General features: G+C 45.6%; 1 protein-coding gene across 2 annotated transcripts in view; it reads left to right on the forward strand.

Annotated features, from left to right (window-relative positions):
• The first annotated feature begins 23,260 nt into the window (after nucleotides 1-23,260).
• Nucleotides 23,261-23,841, forward strand: part of NIM1K (NIM1 serine/threonine protein kinase) — an 89,682-nt gene continuing 89,101 nt past the window's right edge. For both annotated transcript variants that reach the window (XM_075839569.1, XM_075839606.1), the window contains exon 1: nucleotides 23,261-23,506. The gene's annotated coding sequence lies outside the window, so the exon portion shown is untranslated. The remainder of the gene's footprint in view (nucleotides 23,507-23,841) is intronic.

The raw sequence follows: 23,841 nt of genomic DNA on the forward strand, positions 1-23,841 counted from the left end.
AGAATAGACTCTAGGGCTCTTACATCTGAAAATACTGTGTCTGCCATTGACTCCAGAGTAACTGCTTTGGAAAGAGCTGCCACGGACACTAGAACACATTTACAATCCTTGGCGCTTCAGTTAGATGATCAGGAGAACAGAGGACGCAGAAACAATGTACGTCTGAAGGGCCTTCCAGACCTTGGCCCACGAGATGAGCTGGCGACCAGAGTCTCTATTATATTCAATAAGCTCACTAATCGACCACCAGAAGCGACTTTTCTCCTAGATCGAATTCACAGAGTTTCACGCCCAGGCCCGCTCGATTTGTCTTCTCCTCGCGACGTACTATGTCGCCTTCACTATTATACCGACAAAGATGCAATTATTCGGGGGGCATGGTCACATGGTCCAGTCTCAGTTAAAGGAAGTACGGTTACTATATACCCTGATGTCTCCCCACGGACACTTTATATGAGACGGCTCCTACATCCTCTGCTTGAAAAGATCAAGTCCGCAGGCGCCACTTATAGATGGGGACACCCGTTCCATGTTGTCGTGAAGAACAACTCTGGCTTCTACCTCCTGCGCCACTCCTCGGATCTTGAGGGCCTATTTCGTTTTCTTCAGATCGAGCCGTTCCCAGTTCCGGATTGGCTAGCCCTGTACAGAATTGAACAACCTCAACGTCGTCGCCCCAACAGACTTAGCCAGCCCATCCGAAGCAGATCCATCCCGGGAGCACCACACCTTCCGTTAATCGACCTCTCCCACCGTGTCCCGCCTGAGACCTAAAGAGGACATTCCCGCTAATATCCTTTTACTTGTCAATGTTTTGCTAGGCCGCCTGCAGCATTGTTGTTCAAGGCAATCAATGTAGCCAAATGTTATTTTGTCCGTATAATGCTTTGCTAGGTACCTAGCAAGGTTCTCTTGCAACCAAATGTTTTGCCCAGCTTTTTCATAGGATACTCAGGTTTCTTGTATAGATATAATGGCTGCTATGGGTCTCCACTTAGCCCTCAGGAAATGCGTGCTGATTATACCGTATTAGTTTAAGTGTCAATTATAGACCGACATAAAAGGGGTGAGTGTCCGAAGATGTTTAGAGGGCGTGTTATCACCTGCAGCGCATGAGGCACTTAGCCTACTGTTACCTCCCTCATCCCCTCCCTCTTGCTGGTTCACTATATTAGACAACTGATTGCGACGTGGGGTATGGGGAGTTTCATATGATTCTTCTAGTCTGTATTTCCGGTAATTTTAAAATGCGGTGTCTGCCAGGCATACATCAGTTGCATGTCAATTTTTCAAATCCTCTTAACAGCTACGAGGACGGATTTATGTCTGATATACGGTTATAGCAGCCTTTAATACTTATCCAGAAGGGTGCTGCAACTCTATAGGTTGTTCATAAGAGGTCATGGCTATTAGCACAGGTTTTAGGTTAACCTACCTCGGGCTATTAGAAGCTGAGAGATGCACGTCGGTTCTATCATTGTTTGTGCCTCCATCACCTCCCCATTGGTAGACGATGGAAGAAATGGTTTACTGTTTGATGATTATGTTTGCGGTCCGGGGCTCCCCCCCCCCCCCGTGGTTTTCCAGGTCCCCACAAATTTAACAACCTTCCTTTACAGGTTTTTGTACCTTCTAGGAGTCGGCCTTCGGGCCTCTTTCTTGTGTATCGTCTCATTCTCTTTCTTTCTTATCTTTATCTGTCCTCTTTTTGTCCTTTCCTTCGCCTTCCCCTCCCCCTCCCCCTCCATCGCATCCTAGGGCAGATATGACGCAACACACACAAACGGACCTGATAATAGGCTCATTGAATGTCAAAGGGTTACACAGCCCTGGAAAACGATCCATACTTTTCAATTTGCTGAAAGGCAAACATATACAGGTGGCGTTCCTCCAAGAGACGCACCTATGCCAGCAAAAAACTTTCAAACTCTCTAACGCATGGTTCCCCAATGCATATCATAGTTTTTCTCCTGACACGAAATCCAGGGGGACAAGCATTTTGATCTCCAGATCTCTCCCTTGGGAATTCAAGGGGTCTCGCGGTGATGAATTGGGACGGATGCTCTTGATCAAAGGTGTTATTGACTCTCAAGTATACACCTTTGCCTCATTTTACCTACCCAACTCCGGTCAAAGCACAGCCCTTTTTGGCTTTCTGAATGCTCTGGAGGAGTTTGGGGAGGGTACCATTGTTCTGGGAGGGGACTTTAACGTAGCGCTAGATCCCACACTAGACACTTCCGTAGGTTCTTCATCATTCTCGAGGGCACATCTGCGCCGCATTATGAAATCATTTCACAAACACCAATTAGTGGACACGTGGCGTCTCCTACACCCAGCAGATAGGGACTTTTCCTTTTACTCCGCAGTGCACGACAAATACTCCAGAATTGATCTTTTTTTCGTCAAACATCACTTGCTACATTCTATATGCTCTGCCGATATTGACTCGATTTCCTTTTCAGACCATGCTTTAGTCACCTTGACCCTCTCTCTACATTCCCCTCTATACCGCTAATCTCAGTGGAAACTGAACCCAACGCTTCTTTCGGATTCAGTTGTTACTGCTGATATTCAACGCAATATAGCTGACTACTTCGCAACTAATGCCACTGAGACCATCAATCCTCGCATTATCTGGGAGGCTCATAAATGCGTGATCAGGGGTATATTTATCAAACATGGAGCCCGCCTGAAGAGAGAACGGGCGGTGGCCACGGTCCGTTTGCTGTCCGAAATTGAGATCCTTGAGATCTCACATAAACGTTCCCATGACCCGGAATGTAGGATCGCCCTCCTCCGCAAAAGAGTGGAACTGCGAACCTTATTGATGGCCCGAGCCAAGGCTACGCTTTCTAAATGTAAACGTCACTACTACGAATATGGCAACAAAAGTAGTAGGTCCCTGGCTAGAGCCTTGCGGACTCAATAAACCCAGAATTATATACCCTCTATAGTGTCCCCCTTACAAACACGGCTTCGTTTGCCGTTGGACATAGCCTCCGCATTCCGGGATTTCTACGCTGCCCTGTATAATACGGACTCTACTAATCCGTCTGTGGCATCCCGTGAATTCAGGTCTAACATCTCTAAATATATTGCAGATTCTGGTCTACCCGCCCTATCGGAAGACAACATTACTAGCCTGGAAGAACCACTTACTACACAAGAACTCTCATACACTTTAAAGCACTCCCGAACAGGCAAGGCACCTGGCCCAGATGGATTCACAATCCAATATTATAAAAAGTTTCTGACGGCCCTAGGACCATATTTCCTAGCCTCCTTTAATTCCTACTCGGCCTCCTCCCCATCCCTCCCGATGCCCTTAGGGCTCATATCGCGGTGATCCCCAAGCCTGGGAAAGACCCTACACAATGTGCCAGCTACAGACCTATATCCCTCCTCAATACGGATATCAAATTATTTGCCAAGATTCTGGCGGATCTTCTTGCACCATTGATTGGAGGAGTTGTGCATACGGACCAGGCAGGGTTCATGGCAGGTAGAGAGGCACGTGACAATACAACTAGAGCCATAAATCTTATCCACAAGGCCAAAATCTCCAATATACCCCTTATGCTTTTATCTACGGACGCGGAAAAAGCGTTTGATAGAGTCAACTGGACCTTTATGGAAGAAACCCTCTCACGTCTGGGCCTTGGATCACATATGATGGGCTGGATAATGTCACTATACTCATGCCCATCTGCTCGAGTTCGAGTAAATGGACTTCTCTCAGAGGAATTTGCTATACACAACGGCACCAGACAGGGCTACCCCCTCTCACCTTTGATCTTTATACTGACACTAGAGCCCTTTTTACGCCATATACGTGCGAACCCTGATGTGAAGGGACTAGAAACGAATACCTCAGCTAACAAGGTGGCTGCTTACGCAGACGATCTGCTTTTTTTTCTGACCAATCCAACTGTCTCCCTTCTTAATCTCATGCGGAAATTCCAACGCTTTTCAAGTTTATCCAATTTTAAAATTAATTTCTCTAAGTCCGAGGCCCTGAACATCTCTCTCTCACCCCATCTTTCCGCAACCTTGAAACAATCTTTCAGTTTTAAATGGACTCCGACAGCTCTGAAATATCTCAGGGTTCGCTTATCAGCAGACCTGAGAGATCTCTTTCAATTAAATTTTCCCCCACTCCTTGCTGAACTTAAGGCAGATTGCGCCAGATGGTCCAAAGGCACCTTTACATGGATGGGCCGTTGTACCATCTTCAAAATGAGTGCACTTCCTAGGCTACTATATTTATTTCAAACCCATCCCAACGCAGTTCTTTAAAACGGTCAATTCTCTTCAGATTACGTTTGTTTGGAATGGTAAGACTCCACGTCTCTCACGCACGCTATTGTGTCGATCTAGGGTATCGGGAGGGCTAGCACTACCTGACGTCCGCACCTACTACATTGCATCTCATCTTGCTCGGGTAGTTGATTGGTGCAGACATGCGATCTTTAAGTCTTGGGTGTCTCTGGAGCAGAGTTTTTACTCTATTCCATTATCGGCTCTTCCGTGGCTACACCGTAGCCAACTCAGACATCTCCACCATCACCCTACTATAGGCCCAACACTAGTGTGCTGCTCTCTCCCCTCGGTAAGGACATCTTGCTTGCCACTCCCTTCCTCTATGTTTCCGATACTGGGCAATCCATCCTTTCCCACTAGCTTGACGGACCCAATTTTCCGTATATGGCAATCCTCGGGATGGTATCGTGCAGATCGGTTCTTGACAGACGGTGAATGGCTTTCTGTTGCAGACCTGGCCCAGATTCCTGATCTCCCTCCGTTGGGACACTGGCGTTCTCTGCAACTACGACACTTTTTAACCTCTATCTCAGCTCCTATGTCCTACCAAGTGGTAAAGACTCCACTAGAGACCCTCTGTACAGGCTCTGACTTGATTAGACGTACATTGTCCGCAATTTACAAAATTCTCATGGACCCCCCAGATATGCCCACCCCTACATACATTTCAAAATGGGAAGAGGACCTGGAGATATCCTTCTCTTCCGCACAAGGGCAGCGTATACTCCTTATGGCTCAAAAAACTTCCATCTGTTCAAGATACCAAGAGGCAAGCTTCAAACTACTCTCGCGCTGGTATAGGACCCCAGCCCGCCTACATAACATCTTCCCCACAGTGTCCCCTATGTGTTGGAGATGTGGGCAAGACATTGGTACCCTCCTTCATACCTTCTGGTCATGTCCCCTCCTTACCCCATTTTGGGAAGGCATAAAACGGGTGATAATTGAAGTTACAAATACAAGTGTAACTTTGGATGCGGCCTTCTTCCTTCTTCATTACTGCGACATTCCAGCGAACAAGTATAAGCGTTCTCTGCTTCATTTTCTAGTGATGGCAGCACGTCATTGCATCCCGCTACGGTGGAAGGATCCATCTCCCCCCACACTATCCCTCTGGGTTTCACAGGTTAACGACATCATGCATATGGAGGACTTGACATCCGTTATTCACGACTCAAGCTCCAGGTTTTGCCAAACTTGGACCCAATGGATAGTTTTTCAGGATTCAGACTCCTATAAAGACATCATTTGAGAGCCGCATCCCTTTAGTCAGCCGGAATAGCACCTTTGTCTATGGGATGCTGTGGAGGGTCCCCCCCCCCTTCTCCTTTCCGCTTTCACCTTCTTTCTTCATTCCCTAGATTGGGAACCCAGCTCCAGCCTCACTTTGGAGATTCGTGTTCCCCTATCATTATCCTCTCTTTTTCAATCAGTACACTGATGTATAACAATGTATTTATTCTTTTTTGTACATTTGCTTTAGGATTATGTATTCTAAATGTACATTGCCTTGTTTTATGTACCCTTTATGTTACAAAATGGACCTCTTGGGTCAACAAAATAAAGAATTTCAAAAAAAAAAAAATAGATACATTCACTAGATTAGGGTCCGCAATATCATCATAGATTGCTCTATGGGTCAATAATATCACCACACGTTGCCCACACTCCTAGTAACAACTAGCAAACCCTTACTTCTTCCATTGTTTTAAAGGGGGTGTCCATAGATTAAAATGTATCACCTATCCGCAGAAATAATAGTTTCTAAGCGTTTCCCCTTTAATCAGGGAACCTACAGATTCGGGTGGTGGTTGGACCACAGAGAATGGGACAGATTTCAAAACAGTGTCTCAAAAAGAGTCAATATGACAAATTTGCACCAAAAATCAGGCACCAAATTCTGTTGCAAAATAAGCCCAGGCTCTGCAGGTAAGTTCTCATAAACAGCTTAACTTAAACAAATGAGTGACAGACCGCTGTAATCAGCATGCCTGTCCCTACATTATGCTGCTCCCAGTGAGGGTAACATAATGTCAATGACCGGTTACTGACCGCCGGCTGTAAAACGCTCGCCAGTCAGGGTCCTTAAAACCTGCGCCATAGTGTATTTACAGCATGGGTTTTAACTGGCTGCCCGAGCGATCGGTCAGTGACTGGCGGGGACCCTGAGGAGAGGATAGAAGCATCTTTCGCTGCTTCTAACTTCTCTGATCTCTTCTACACAGCGCTCAATGAAACGTCATCCCAGGAGGCCACGCTGGAGGGAGGAACACAGACTAACGCCTCATGCACACGACCGAGTGTGCTCGTCAGTGATCTGAGGAAAGATAGGACATGTTCTATCTTTCCTCGGATCGGAGACTCGGGCCATTTTTCACGGACCCGATTCACCCGTCAACGTTAATGGGTCCGTGAAGATTATCGGGTGCCACTCGGATGCCGTCAAGAATGGCCCGAGTGGCACAATGGTCGTGTGCAAGAGACCTAAGTATGAGATTTTATTTTTTTTCTGAGTTGCGTTTTTTTGCGGCGGAATCGCTGCGAACCTGTTGCAAAAAAACGTAACAACTGCTATTTGTTGCGGAATTTACCTCCCTATTAAATTTAATTCAACCCGCAACAACTAAGCAGCGTTTACACAAATACAATTGACATGCTGAGTAATAAAATCCGCACCGCTGGTCAATTTATGTAGCGTGTGGATGAGTTTTGTTTTATCTCATCCACTTTGCTGCTACTGTATTTGTTGCGGATTTTCTGCAACTAATTCCGTTGCGGGAAAACCACAGTATTTACGCAACGTGTGAACTGACCCTTAGGGCATGCCCCCACGTGGCGGATTTCCTCCGCAACTGTCCGCATCAATGCCGCACCTAATCCGGGTTGCGGATTACGGCTGCGGATCTGCCCAAAATGTGCAGTAAATTGATGCGGACTAGCTGCTGCGGACTGCGGGAAAAGTGCTTCCCTTCTCTCTATTATCAGTGCAGGATAGAAAGAAGGGACAGCACTTTCCCTAGTGAAAGTAAACGACTTTCATACTTACCGGCCGTTGTCTTGGTGACGCGTCCCTCTTTCGGCATCCAGCCCGACCTCTCTGGATGACGCGTCAGTCCATGTGACCGCTGCAGCCTGTGATTGGCTGCAGCCGTCACTTAGACTGAAACGTCATCCTGGGAAGCCGGACTGGAGACAGAAGCAGGGAGTTCTCGGTAAGTATGAACTTCTATTTTTTTACAGGTTGCTGTATATTGGGATCGGTAGTCACTGTCCAGGGTGCAGAAACAGTTACTGCCGATCGCTTAACTCTTTCAGCACCCTGGACAGTGACTATTTACTGACGTCTCCTAGCAACGCTCCCGTAATTACGGGAGCCCCATTGACTTCCTCAGTCTGGCTGTAGACCTAGAAATACATAGGTCCAGCCAGAATGAAGAAATGTCATGTCCAAAAAGCAAGACGCATCCGCAGCACACATGACATGTGCATGACAGCTGCGGACTTCATTGCGGAATTTAGAATCTCCATTGAAGTCAATGGAGAAATTCCGCCATGAGTCCGCAACCAGTCCGCCACTGGTCCGCAACAGACAGAGCATGCTGCGGACACCAAATTCCGCTCCGCAGCCTATGCTCCGCAGCGGAATTTTACGCATCGTCTAAACGAACACTTCTAAATAGAAGTGGAAGTCAATGGAGAAACGGCTCCGCTGCGGATTAACGCTGCGGAGTGTCCGCAGCGGAATTCAAGTGAAATTCCGCCACGTGTGAACCCAGCCTAAGAGGGCTGATTACTCCTATAACAGGCTCTGTAGCCCCAGTTCCTGTCGAAAAGCATTGTGTAAAAGAAAAAATAAAGTCCCCCAAAGGTCTTTTCTGACCTTTGAGGGACAGACTATAATAATAATTTAAAAAAAAAAATAAGTAAAATAAAGTGCAATTTTTTTTAATAATAAATACACGTAAAATAACCGCCCAAAAAACAGTCCCCCTCCGCCAATCATTGTAGTAACGCTAGCCCTGACCCAATTACCCTCAAATAGACATGTAATATATCAAAATTTACGGTAGAAAATGACGATCACAAATAAAAGGTCTATTTTATGTTAAAACTATATTATTACCAGAAAAAAATAGTTGAAAAATAAAAAAGTATATTTTTTACTATAATTTTCAAACTTTGAGTCTAGAAATTCTAAAATAGCAAAAAGGATGTGTATAAAAATGATAAAAAAAAGAAACCTGCATTATCTACGAAAAAAACATCACAAAAATCACGTCGCTAGCCCAACAAATAGAAAAAGTTATAGTCATTTAACCCCTTAGTGACCAGCCCATTTTAGGCCTTAATGACCAAGCTATTTTATTCGTTTTTCTATAGTCGCATTCAAAGAGCTATAACGTTTTTATTTTTTCGTCTACATAGCTCCGGCGCGTCCTAACAGGCATATGTCCAGGGCAGACCTGGGGGCTTTTATCAGTCCCCCGGCTGCCATGACACCCCATCGGAGACCCGCGATTGCATTCGCGGGCCGCCGATGGGTGACAGAGGGAGCGCACTCCCTCTGTAAACAAAGTTAAATGCCGCGGTCGCTATTGACGGCGGCATTTAACGGGTTAAACGGCCGCGATCGAAGTAAACTTCGATCGCGGGCGTTGGAGCAGGAGCTCAGCTGTCATCAGACAGCAGAGCCCCGGCTCCTGCCTGCACGGGAGACCCGTGCAGGACTTAGACTAGGCTGACGTGAAAAGGCGTCAGCCTAGCCTAAAGCCCAGTAGTGAATCACGTAAAAAGGCGTATTAGTGGTCACTAAGGGGCTAACTAACGCGTGCTAAAAATGGCTAAACGGTGTCTGGTCCTGAATGGCTAAAATAGCCCGATCCTGAACCAGTTAAAGAAGCACTTTGGTAAGTAATGAAGTGGAATGTAGGGAGGCGTGCTGGCTTACCGAGTGCTTTATTTCACGTATAGCCACTCTATTCCGGGCCGCCATTTTTTTTAAGTGATCTTCATTCTTACTCTCTGAAACCTACAGCGTCTACTGTGTGAACCGGAGGTCAGTCTCTCAGTACAAGTCTATGCATTGAGAGACCGACCTCCGGTGCCTACAGCAGGTGCTGCAGGATTTGATCAGAATGGAGATCACATGACCCAACAGCGCCCCGGAACGGAACTGCTACTTGTAAAAAAAGAACACAGTAAGCCAATATACCTTTCTACATTTCACTTCATCACATTACAAAATGTAGGGGGGGGGGGGGGGAAATGTTTTTTCACAGGAGTTCCTCTTTAGATGCTGAGTGGCCGGAGGTAAATCTTTTAGGCCAGGATCCCACACGTTTTCATGCAGTTTTTGGTGCAGTTTTTTGAGCAAAGCCAAAAGTAGATCCAAAAATTAGGTTAAGTAAAGACTGATGCATCACTTTTGTGTCCACTCCTGCGTTTGGCTCAAAAACCAGCCAAAAACTGCATCAAAACTGTGTGTGTGATCCTGGCCTTAAATGGTTCTTCGCTGTGGACAATCCCTACTGGTTAGAGGGGCCCATTAACAAAAAGTTGATCTAAAAGTGTCCCCTACTAGAAACCCCAGCGATTGTCTGTATTCTGTGGGAAATATGCATTTTATATACTTACAAGTCTCACTTAGCTGTCAGATTCAGCTGTATTCAGACACAATGTGGAGAGGCCTGCGTGTCCTGGAGGGGTCACAAACTCTCTGAAGACACTGGCATTTAACCCTAAGCTACCAGTGTCACTTTGGGTCACTGTCAGTGGTCTAATATAAAAATATACAAAGTACTTGCTGCAGGAATGCACGGCCTGGAGCAGCTTGGGTGCGAGAAAATGTATTGAGGTTAAGCTATGTTCTTCCGCCATGACCTTAGACAGTAATAACCTCAGGCTGACCGGACAGGAATCTCAAGAGACTCCAAAGACTTCAGGCGACGTCAGTAATTTCCTCTATGCTAAATAATAAACGGATATTTAACAAAAGCGTAAACAAAAATGATCAAAATGGCGCACACGGAGTGATAAAATTGGTGCTATTAGCTAGATAGGTTGGACACTTTTACTTACGCCACCTCATGACTGGTATACTTTAGACCAGCAGTCTCAAACTCGGCCGGGTATGTGGACCACATATAGAAAAAATTTGAAGTTGACGGGCCGCATTACATAAATTTGATACATTACAAAATTATTGTTAAGCAATTAGGTATTTGAACTACTATAATAATACTACATTACTATAATAATAACACTACATTACTATAATAATAATAATAATAATAATAATAATAATAATAATACTACATTACTATAATAATACCACATTACTATAACCATACTACATTACTATAATACTGCATTGCTATAATAATACTACATTACTATAATACTACATTACTATAATACTGCATTGCTTTAATAATACTACATTACTATAATACTGCATTACTATAATACTGCATTGCTATAATCATACTACATTACTATAATACTACATTACTATAATACTGCATTGCTTTAATAATACTACATTACTATAATAATACGACATTACTATAACCATACTACATTACTATAATACTGCATTGCTTTAATAATACTACATTACTATAATACTACATTGCTATAATAATACTACAATTGTAACGGCAGGGGGTAGGGAGACGGACAAGTGAGCCCTAATCTACCCGCCACTCTGTCCCTGCCTACTTGCAACGACCCGCCCTAGGCGACGGGGTACAACTGGGCGGCGGTCCCTGCGCTCAGTAAGTGCACGACAAACATACAAGGAACACAAGCAAGGAAAAGGGGCCGTTGCCCACGGCAACACCGTGAGCAACCAGAGTGGTGAACGAGCCGAGTCAAGCCAGGAGTGTGCGAGGTACAAAACGAAAAGCAGAAGAGTAGTCGGTAAGCCAGGGTCGGTATGGAGCAGGATCAAAAATAGCAGGAGCTGTAGCTGGGCCAGGAACCACAAGGAAGGAAACCAAAGCAATAACAAGCACCGAGGGACAGGAAGTGCAGGCTTAAATAGACCGAGGGCGGGAGCTAGCTGAGTCTGGCCAGGTTACGATAGGCTCTCCCACTCCTAAGCCTGCCAGCCTGAATGGTGGAAGCAGGAGTCAGTCTCAGGGATGTATTCTCAGGTGCTGACTGATTAGTTCTGGGAGTTAACCCCGCAGTGCCTGGCAGATCCTTTACAGTACCCCCCCCTTTTATGAGGGGCCACCGGACCCTTTCTAAGTGGACCTGGCTTACTGGGGAAACGCAGGTGGAACCTCCTGACCAATACCCCAGCGTGAACATCCCGGGCGGGTACCCAAGTCCTCTCCTCGGGCCCGTATCCTCTCCAATGGACCAGGTACTGGAGGGAGCCTTGGACCATCTTGCTGTCCACAATCCTGGCCACCTCGAATTCCACCCCCTCCGGGGTGAGGATGGGAACAGGAGGTCTCCTCGAGGGAGCCAAGGACGGGGAGCAGCGTTTGAGGAGGGAGGCATGAAACACGTCGTGTATCCGAAAAGACGGGGGTAACTCCAGCCGGAAGGAGACAGGATTGAGGACCTCAATGACCTTATACGGCCCAATAAACCGGGGAGCAAACTTCTTGGACGGAACCTTGAGACGCAAGTTCCTAGACGACAACCACACCAGATCCCCGACCATAAACAGGGGGTTAGCAGAACGTTTTTTATCAGCCTGAGTTTTTTGTACGCTCTGGGACACCTCTAGGTTTTTCTGAACCTGGGCCCAGACTGTGCACAGTTCCCGATGAACGACCTCTACCTCAGGATTGTTGGAACTACCAGGTGAAACGGAGGAGAACCGTGGATTAAACCCAAAATTACAAAAAAAAGGAGAGACCCCAGACGAGTTACTGACCCGGTTATTAAGGGAAAATTCGGCGAGGGGAATGAAAGAGACCCAATCAAATTGACAGTCAGAGACAAAACACCTTAAGTATTGTTCTAGGGACTGATTAGTCCTCTCCGTTAGGCCATTGGTTTCAGGATGGAAGGCAGAGGAGAAGGACAGATCAATCCCCAACTTCATACAGAAGGCTCTCCAAAACAATGAAACAAATTGTACCCCTCTGTCCGAAACAATATTGACAGGGACCCCATGGAGACGCAGGATGTGTTTGACAAACAAGGTAGCCAACGTTTTGGCGTTGGGTAGTTTCTTGAGGGGCACAAAGTGGCACATCTTACTGAAGCGGTCCACCACCACCCACACCACCGACTTGCCTTGGGATGGAGGCAAATCGGTGATAAAATCCATGGAGATATGTGTCCAAGGTCTCTGGGGAATGGGCAACGAACGCAGTAAGCCCGCTGGTCGGGACCTGGGAGTCTTGGACCTAGCACAAACCTCACAAGCGGCGACGTAGGCCTTAACGTCTTTAGGCAACCCAGGCCACCAATAATTTCTGGTAATGAGGTGTTTGGTACCCAGGATGCCTGGATGGCCAGATAGTGCGGAGTCATGATTTTCCCTAAGTACCCTTAGCCGGAATTGCAGGGGAACAAACAGCTTGTTCTCAGGAAGGTTCCCGGGAGCTGCACCTTGATCAGCAGCAATTTCAGAGACTAAATCAGAATCGATCGAGGAAATGATTATACCTGGAGGCAAAATACAAGCAGGATCTTCCTCCGAAGGAGGGCTGGCCATGAAGCTACGCGACAGTGCATCAGCCTTAATATTTTTAGACCCAGCCCTATAGGTAACCAAAAAATTGAATCTGGTAAAAAATAACGCCCATCGAGCTTGTCTCGGGTTTAGCCTCCGGGCAGATTCTAGGAACACCAGATTCTTGTGGTCGGTAAGGACCGTTACCTGGTGCCTAGCCCCCTCCAGGAAGTGGCGCCACTCTTCAAATGCCCATTTAATGGCTAAGAGTTCGCGGTTGCCAATATCATAGTTACTTTCAGTTGGCGAAAACTTCCTGGAGAAGTAGGCACAGGGGCGGAGATGGGTGAGGGACCTGGTACCCTGGGACAAGACAGCCCCCACTCCCACCTCAGATGCGTCAACTTCCACGATAAATGGCTCCATTTGGTTGGGCTGAACCAGCACCGGGGCCGAGACAAAGCACTTCTTAAGGACCTCAAAAGCCTGGACAGCCTCAGGAGGCCAGTGGAGGAGATCAGCACCTTTGCGAGTGAGGTCCGTAAGGGGCTTAGCGATGACCGAGAAGTTAGCAATAAATCTCCTGTAATAATTAGCAAACCCCAAAAAACACTGTAACGCCTTCAGGGAGGCAGGTTGGACCCATTCCGCCACAGCCTGAACCTTGGCGGGGTCCATGCGGAATTCATGAGGAGTGAGGATTTGACCCAAAAATGGAATCTCCTGTACCCCAAACACACATTTTTCGGTTTTGGCAAACAGTTTATTTTCCCGAAGGACCTGGAGCACCTTCCTGACATGCTCCACGTGGGAGGACCAGTCCTTGGAAAACACCAGTATGTCATCAAGGTACACTACCAGAAAAATCCCCAGGTAATTTCTCAAAATCTCATTTATGAAATTCTGGAAGACCGCAGGGGCATTACACAACCCAAAGGGCATGACGAGGTATTCGAAATGGCCTTCGGGCGTGTTAAACGCAGTCTTCCACTCATCCCCCTCTTTGATGCGAATAAGGTTATACGCCCCCCGTAGATCCAATTTAGAAAACCATTGGGCCCCCTGAACCTGATTAAAGAGATCAGGAATCAAAGGAAGGGGATACTGGTTCCTTACCGTGACCTTATTCAGGCTACGGTAGTCAATGCATGGCCTAAGACCACCATCCTTCTTCCCCACGAAGAAGAAGCCAGCACCTACCGGAGAAGAAGAGGGACGAATGTAACCCTTGGCCAGGGATTCCTGGATATACACTCTCATAGCTTCACGTTCGAGACAAGAAAGATTAAATATCCTACCCTTAGGAAGCTTAGCTCCTGGTACCAATTCGATAGCGCAATCGTATTCTCTATGAGGAGGTAACACTTCGGAGGCCTCCCTAGAGAAAACATCAGCGAAGTCCTGAACAAACTCGGGTAGCGTATTCGCCTCCTTAGGGGGAGAAATAGAATTAACAGAAAAACATGACGTACAACATTCATTACCCCATTTGGTTAGCTCCCCAGTATTCCAGTCAAACGTAGGATTATGCAACTGCAACCAGGGAAGACCTAGCACCAAATCGTACGATAATCCCTGCATCAACAGTACAGAGCATTGCTCCAAATGCATGGAGCCAACAAGGAGTTCAAAAACAGGGGTATGCTGTGTAAAATAACCATTAGCAAGAGGAGTGGCGTCGATACCCACTACCGGGACAGGTTTAGGCAAATCAATAAGAGGCATAGCAAGGGACATAGCAAATTCCACAGACATGATATTAGTAGAGGACCCTGAATCCACGAAAGCACTGCCGGTAGCAGACCTACCACCAAAAGAGACCTGAAAGGGAAGCAAGATCTTAGTACGTTTCATATTTACGGGAAATACCTGTGCGCCCAAGTGACCTCCCCGATGATCACTTAGACGCGGAAGTTCTCTGGCTGCAACCTTACGCTTAGGACAGTTGTTCACTTGATGCTTGTCGTCCCCACAGTAGAAACAGAGACCATTCTTCCTGCGGAATTCTCTACGTTGTTGGGGGGACACGGAGGCCCCGAGTTGCATAGGTATCTCTGAATCTTTCAGGGAGGAACGAAGCAACGGAGCTTCGGGAGGCATCATGGGGGAGTCGGAGGAGAAAACACATAAACGTTCACGTTGTCGTTCCCTGAGACGTCGGTCAAGTCGTATCGCTAAAGCCATAACCTGGTCTAGGGAGTCACAAGAGGGATAGCTAACTAGCAGGTCTTTCAGGGCATTCGACAGACCCAACCTAAACTGGCACCTTAAGGCAGGGTCATTCCACCGAGAAGCTACGCACCACTTCCGAAAGTCAGAGCAATACTCCTCAACAGGTCTCTTACCCTGACTTAAGGTCACCAGCTGACTCTCGGCAAAGGCAGTCCTGTCAGTCTCGTCATAAATAAGTCCGAGAGCAGAAAAGAAACAATCAACGGAGGAAAGTTCAGGGGCGTCAGGAGCCAAGGAGAAGGCCCACTCTTGGGGCCCTTCCTGGAGCCGGGACATAATTATACCCACCCGCTGGCTCTCAGAACCTGAGGAATGAGGCTTTAAACGAAAGTAAAGCCTACAACTCTCCCGAAAGGAGAGAAAAGTCCTCCGGTCCCCTGAGAACCGGTCGGGCAACTTGAGGTGGGGTTCAAGAGGTGCGGTGCGGGGAACTACCAGGGTAGCATCAGGCTGGTTGACCCTCTGAGCCAGGGCCTGGACCTGTAGGGAGAGACCCTGCATTTGCTGAGCCAGGGTCTCACGGGGATCCATAGTGGTGTCAGGGACCAGGGATAGACTAGGTATGGGCTTGTTATTATGTAACGGCAGGGGGTAGGGAGACGGACAAGTGAGCCCTAATCTACCCGCCACTCTGTCCCTGCCTACTTGCAACGACCCGCCCTAGGCGACGGGGTACAACTGGGCGGCGGTCCCTGCGCTCAGTAAGTGCACGACAAACATACAAGGAACACAAGCAAGGAAAAGGGGCCGTTGCCCACGGCAACACCGTGAGCAACCAGAGTGGTGAACGAGCCGAGTCAAGCCAGGAGTGTGCGAGGTACAAAACGAAAAGCAGAAGAGTAGTCGGTAAGCCAGGGTCGGTATGGAGCAGGATCAAAAATAGCAGGAGCTGTAGCTGGGCCAGGAACCACAAGGAAGGAAACCAAAGCAATAACAAGCACCGAGGGACAGGAAGTGCAGGCTTAAATAGACCGAGGGCGGGAGCTAGCTGAGTCTGGCCAGGTTACGATAGGCTCTCCCACTCCTAAGCCTGCCAGCCTGAATGGTGGAAGCAGGAGTCAGTCTCAGGGATGTATTCTCAGGTGCTGACTGATTAGTTCTGGGAGTTAACCCCGCAGTGCCTGGCAGATCCTTTACAACAATACTATAATACTACATTGCTATAATACTACTACATCACTATAATACTACATTACTATAATAATACTACATTGCTATAATAATACTACATTACTATAATACTGCATTGCTATAATAATACTACATTACTATAATACTGGATTGCTATAATAATACTACATTACTATAATACGACATTACTATAATACTACATTACTATAACAATACTAAATTACTATAACATTACTACATTACTATAATACTACAATACTATAACATTACTACATTACTATAATACTACATTACTATAATACTACATTACTATAATAATACGACATTACTATAATAAAACTACATTAGTATAACATTACTACATTACTATAATAATAATACTACATTATTCACTGTAATTCTTCGATATATATTGACTTGTGCTCCCACAAAGTATAGACTATTGTAAATTCACTGAAGTGATATATGAGTAAAACGTATTACCAATTTAAAAACTAAAAGTAGGAAACTACCGCCATTGGGAGATTTCACAAATGTAGATCTGTTTGTTGATTTGGTGGGAGATGAGATTAAGGCCTTGGGTCAGGATGTGAGGGTTATTGACAACAATCTGTCCTGGTCTGAACGTGTAGCTCTTACCACTTTGGAAAAAAGACAAAATATCATTTTGAAAGCATCCGATAAGGGTGGGAACATTGTGGTTATGAGTAGAGAAGACTATAAGAGAATGTGTGAGGACATTTTGCTCAATCCTGACTGTTATACCATTTTAAAAGAGAATCCCACAGCACTGTTCAAAAAGGAGCTTTTAGGCATCCTACGTGATGCAAAGAGTAGTTCCCTGATTAGTGCTAGTGAATTTAACTTTTTGTTTCCACAATTTCCCGTCATGGCATGCTTTTATAGCCTGCCTAAAATCCACAAAGGGTATCCTCCCTTACGTGGCAGACCTATTGTATCAGGTATCAACAATCTAACCCAGAATGTGAGCACATATATAGATCAGGTGTTGCGTCCGTTTGTGCTAGGTCTTACATCATATGTACGTGATACTATGGATGTTTTAAAACAAATTGATGGTATCACGCTGGAACAAAATACATTTTTGGCTAGCCTGGACATGGAGGCCTTGTATTCCTCTATTCCACATGGACTTGGCTGTGAGGCAGTGGAATATTTTTTAAAATCTCAAGGCACTCAATATGTGGCTCACAACCAGCTTGTTTTGCAATTGCTACACTTTGTGTTAGAAAGGAATGTATTCATTTTTGAGGACCGCATTTTCCACCAGCAACGTGGCACAGCAATGGGGAGTCCTACTGCTTCCACCTATGCAAATTTATATCTTGGCTGGTGGGAAGAGACAATAGTGTTTGGGGATAAATTTGCTAAGTGGACTTCATCAATAGGTATCTGGATTAGATACATTGATGACGTGTTGTTGCTCTGGAATTCCACAGTGGAGGAATTCAATGCCTTTGTGGCAGCCCTTAATGAAAACGACCTACGGCTAAGGTTCACATGTGAAATCAGTGATCAGGAATTATCCTTTCTAGATCTCAAGATCATGAAAACTAAGGAAGGCACAATACGCACTAAAGTACACCGAAAGGAGAGAGCAACTAACAGCTTCCTACAATGGAATAGTTGTCACCCTTATCCCCTTAAACGAGGGATCCCCAGAGGCCAATTTATGAGAGTACGCCGGAACTGTAGCTCGATGGTTGATTTTGAGATACAGGCACAGGACCTCACTAATAGATTGAAGGAGAGAGGCTTCCCGAGGGGGTAATCAGAAAGGCCTATGAGGGAGCGAGGGATGCAGACAGGCAGAGTCTTTTAGTCCCCAGACAACGCAAAGAGGAAAGGGTCACGAGACTCATAGGTACTTATGACTCCAAACAATCTGAGATCATGCAAATATTAAAAAGGTACTGGCGTATCCTAGGTGCTGATGTGGACTTGGCGGATCAGATTACACAATGGCCTTCAGTTACGTTCCGTAGAAGTAAAAACATCAGGGATAGGGTGATGCAGAGCTGTTTTGACCCTATAACACAAAAAGGAACTTTGCTGGATAGGCAGATACCAGGCACACATAGATGTGGCAGTTGTAAAGCTTGTGACTTTATCCAAAATGGGAAAAAATTAAAAAGTGTTACCACCAAGGTCGAGTATGACATTCGAGACTTTGTGAACTGCAAAACAGCAGGGGTGATCTATTTAATAACATGTCCATGCCCACTGAATTATGTGGGCAAAACGGTGCGGCAGTTTCGGCGCCGGATTAGAGAACATGTTGGAGATGTTATACATTTGAGAGATACTCCCATATCCAAACATGTACATGCAAAACATCAAGGCAGGGCAGAATGTTTAAAATTTCAGGCGATTGAACTAGTACGTCCTCCAAAACGGGGAGGGGACTGGGACAACCTCATTCTGCGTAAAGAGGCCCAATGGATTTATAGACTGGCTTGTGTACAGCTTGAAGGTCTAAACGAGCAAACAAATTATACCTGTTTTATTTAAATATTTTATTTAAATATACATTTTCATTTTGGGTTTCTAAGTAGGTGTATGGTTGTCAATTCTGGGCACAGCTACTTGTAGTATGCCATTCAATGTTAACAGGTATGGTTCGTTCTTTCCAAGAGAAGTCTTTTAAATTTCAAAGTGTGGCGGATATTAATATCGCTTATTTATCCATACAACATGTATTCACAGAGAAGGTGCTTTATCTATGGCAGTCTAGTTGCGGTTTTGAGCTGATCCGCAATATCTACCCTACTTGTTATTATCATACTCTATCCTCGATGAGAATGGGCTTATGTGCAGTAAGGAGATGCGCCTACAGCCTCCCACTGCGCCTGCGCGTTCGTTTTGATGTTGTCGATGTTGCTTCCGGGTATGTCAGCTGACAGCCGGGAGTCACATGGTAAGGCGTCACGAATGAGGTGGGCTAGTGTGATTGGCTGTTTCGAAGTGCGCTGCCGAGGCCAGGGGGAGGAGTATTAGCTATATCAACTCTGAGTCCCGTAGTGAAGCATGCCGCTGACATCTATGCGTGCACGCTTCCGTGGTGTACAGCAGAATATCTGCTGATGAAGAAATATCGCTGGCATCTTAGCCAGAATGACAAAGTTACAGACCCCTGATGATATGTATAGAAACGCGTAGGGTCAGGTTAGTGAGGGATTTTAGCGTAGGGTACAGTGGCATTGTTGTGTACCTTAGCATTAGGAGACGTAGGTGCGGTTATTGCAGGCTCCGGTGTGTTTTAGGGTCTAAACTGCTACACCAATGTTGAAACGCTGATCCCATATTGGTATCTTTGAAATATACCCAGTCAGAGAGGGTTCACAAATGAATCAGGACTAGGAGTATTTGTTTAATACGTTTTTAATGCACACGGTGGGGCTTTTCACAGTGGTGATTGTACCCCTGTTTTTAGAGAGTTATGAAATAAAAGTTATACGTTTTACTCATATATCACTTCAGTAATAATACTACATTACTATAACAATACTACATTATTATAATACTACATTACTATAACAATACTACATTACATTAATACTACATTACTATAATAATACGACATTACTATAACATTACTACATTACTATAATACTACTACATTATTATAACAATACTACATTACTATAATAATATTACATTACTATAACACTACATTACTATAATACTACATTACTATAATAATACTACATTACTATAAAAGTACTACATTACTATAATACACTACTACATTACTATAATAATACTACATTGCTAAAATAATACTACATTACTATAATACTACATAACTATAATACTACAATACTCTAATAATATTACATTACTATAAGAATACTACATTACTATAATAATAGCGCTAGGTTTAAACTTAACAGAAATTTGCGAGATTTCTCCACGTGCTTATTTCAACAATTCAGTTTTACAGTTTAGGTGTCGCTAAATGCAGCCAGCGGCTCAGTTAGCAGTGTTTGGCAGACACACAAATGTCAGGACTAGGCAGCCCCTTTTTAGATCGTGCCACAGAGCCCTCTATAGATACTGCCACAGTGCCCTCTATAGATACTGCCACAGTGCCCTCTGTAGATACTGCCACAGTGTCCTCTGTAGATACTGCCACAATGCCCTCTGTAGATACTGCCACGGTGCCCTCTGTAGATAATGCCACAGTACCCTCTGTAGATAATGCCCACACCCCTAGATAATGCCACAGTGTTCTCTGTAGATACTACCACCCACCACCCACTCGTAAATAATGCCACAGTGCCCTCTGTAGATGCTGCCACAGTGCCCTCTGTAGATAATGCCACAGTGCGTTCTGTAGATATTTCCACAGTGCCCTCTGTAGATAATGCCACAGTGCCCTCTGTAGATAATGCCACAGTGCCCTCTGTAGATAATGCCACAGTGGCCTCTGTAGATAATTCCACAGTGGCCTCTATAGGTGCTGCCACAGTGCCCTCTGTAGATGCGGCCAAAGTGCCCTCTGTAGATGCTGCCACAGTGCCCTCTGCAGATAATGCCACACACACCCCTTGTAGATAGTGCCACAGACACCCCCAGTAGATAGCTCCATTGGGGCTCCCTCTAGGAGTGGAATCCCCAGCCAGAGCATTGCCGACGCTTTGGCTAGGGATTCCTCTGTTGGAGGAGCCCCTGATGTCACTGTCCATACACAGTGACGTCAGGGGATCCTCCTGGACCGGAATGCTATGTCAGGGGTAATCCCAGAGCCAGTGTCCCAGTGCGAAGCACTAGTATAGGCTCTGCTCTGGAACTCTGGTGAATCAACTGACATCAGTGTCCATATATGGACAGTGATGTCAGGGGCTTGCCAGAGCTGGAGTCCCGGAGCAGAGCCGCTTCTAGCACTCTGTCTGGTATTACAGCTCTGCTCCTGACATCACTGTTCATATATGGACAGAGATGTTAAGGGCAACCCCAGAGCTGGAGTCCTGGGCAGCGCGCTACTAGCGCTCCTACTGGGACTCCAGCTGTGCTCGTGACATCACTGTCCAGCTCTGGGGAAGCCCTAGACATCGCTGTCCATATGTGGACAGCGATGTCAGGGAATTCCGCAGAGTCCCGGAGCACAGCCTATACTAGCGCTGTGCCCGGGACTCCGGCTCTGGGGAAGCCCAAGACATCGCGTGTCCATATATGGACAGCGATGTCAGGGAATTCCACAGAGTCCCGGAGCAGAGCCTATACTAGTGCTCTGCCCGGGACTTCGCTCTGGGGAAGACCCTGACAAAACTGTCCATATATGGACAGCGATGTCAGGGAATTCCACAGAGTCCCGGAGCAGAGCCTATATTAGCGCTCTGCCCGGGACTCCGCTCTGGGGAAGCCCCAGACATCGCGTGTCCATTCATGGACCGCGATGTCAGGGGATTCCACAAAGTCCCAGAGCAGAGCCTATGTTAGCGCTCTGCCTGGGTCTCCGCTCTGGGGAAGCCCCAGACATTGCGTGTCCATTCATGGACAGCGATGTCAGGGGATTCCACAGAGTCCCGGAGCAGAGCCTATGCTAGCGCTCTACACGGGACTCCGCTCTGGGGAAGACCCTTTACAAGACTGTCCATATATGGACAGCGATGACAGGGAATTCCACACAGTCCCGGAGCAGAGCCTATGCTAGCGGCTCTGTGTACCGTGGGCCGCTGATGACAGCCTCAGAGGCCACGTGCTTGAGACCCCTGCTGTAGTCATATTCTAGGGAATGTAGAGGTACAGGAAACTGCAAGGTTTCTGCGGGTTTGTCCGGATGCAAAACTTTGTCCAGTTACAGTACAGGAAAAAAGTTGTATAGGTATATTCCTAGGAAGCTATACCTAAAGAGAAACCTTGGTGCGGCGCTGTTCCCTACTCGTGAAAATCCTTTGAGTGGTACCCAGTAGTGTGCGAATAGTGCAAGTATTTGTACTTAAAAAACGGGAAGAAAAAACTGGGAAGAAATAGGGGTGGCATTGATAAAAGGTCAAAGGTAAAAAAAACAAAAAACTTTACATAAGATCATCATATATGTTTCGCTTCAATAAAATAAAAACAATTAAAATAACAACATAACGTGGTCGAGGTGTTGGATGTTTTTGTTACATAATATGTATTTAGTTATTTAAAAAGAATAATGTATAATTTGTCTCATTACGTTGTGTCCCATATGATTCAAACACTCCGTGTGCTTTAGTAAAACTGTTTTTAGACAGATTGACAAGGGGTTTTGTATGCTGATTCCAAGGGGTCACTAGATAGGGGGGGGGGGAGGGTTTGTTTGCAAAAGAAAAACCAGTGTTTTTTTTTTTATGTGTATCCAATTTTTTTTTTTTTTAAAAAGAGTGATGCTCTGTAGTTCGCAAGGACTTCATAAATATGACGTTCAGCCTGAAAGCCATTATTTTCAATGTATTTACGCCAGAAACCTAGTGAAACAACATTGATAAATCTGCCCTACGATGTGTTGAGAACTTTAGATTTTCCTATTGACCAACTGTAAACATGATTTGGCCACATTGTTTTTTGCTACAAAAAAATGCCCAAAACACTGACCTAAAAGCTGTGTGTGAATGCAGCCTGACATTTGGCAAGTTCTGACATTCGATTAGGCGCCTACTTTCAGTAAAAATCCCTTAGGCAGGAAGCAAAGACTTATAAAAAAAAAAAAAAAACAACACCAAAAAAGACTGTTTGTAATTATACAGCAGCTTCTTATATAACAAACGGCATTAAAAGAGAAGGTAAAACTAATAGGATCTAAATAGATAATACATCTCAGGAACCTAAAGCCATCTTAGTTTCCACCTGAAATAGAAAGCATTACATTTGCTAATTCCTTCTGGTTGCCATAGCTATAGTCCCAGCTCCTCCACCTCCCACCACATACACAGCCTCAGGGGGATGAGGGTCTGCGGTCAGCCACCCTCCTTCTTGCTAACGCACCATTCCCATTCAGAGAGATCCTCCCTGTTTTTCTAGAATGGATGGCTTTGCAAATTGGAAAACAGCTGCCCTGGTACAGAATATTAGAAACAGCATCAGCAGCAAAGACAACAACAACACATGAAGCCTTCCTGCACGTCTGTGGTTACATAAAGTACTGCCTGCCCAAGACCAGGGGCTCCATAGACCACCAGCAATGTAAAGGTAAAGACATACATGACACTTGATTTTTCTCTATGCAGATTGCTGCTTATGACTGTGGTCCCGGCTGTTCACAAAATGTGCTGGGAATACGTCATAGAATGTATTTTCGTGTAAGATTTTCTGCCACTGTAGACTGAGCTGTTGACGTAGTAGATGTATAGGATGGATGAGCGGGTTCAATGAATTTAATTGCCAGAGATTCTGCGAGGATTATATATTTATCAATATAATTGTATTGGGCATACTCTGGAAGGGTGTTAAAGGGGCTCTTTAGGATACGACAAACTTAACTAAACTGAGCGAAGTATGTGCTCACAGGTTCTAAAATATTTCCT

The sequence above is a fragment of the Rhinoderma darwinii genome, chromosome 1, assembly GCF_050947455.1.
Source record: "Rhinoderma darwinii isolate aRhiDar2 chromosome 1, aRhiDar2.hap1, whole genome shotgun sequence".
Classification (NCBI taxonomy): Eukaryota; Metazoa; Chordata; class Amphibia; order Anura; family Rhinodermatidae; genus Rhinoderma; species Rhinoderma darwinii.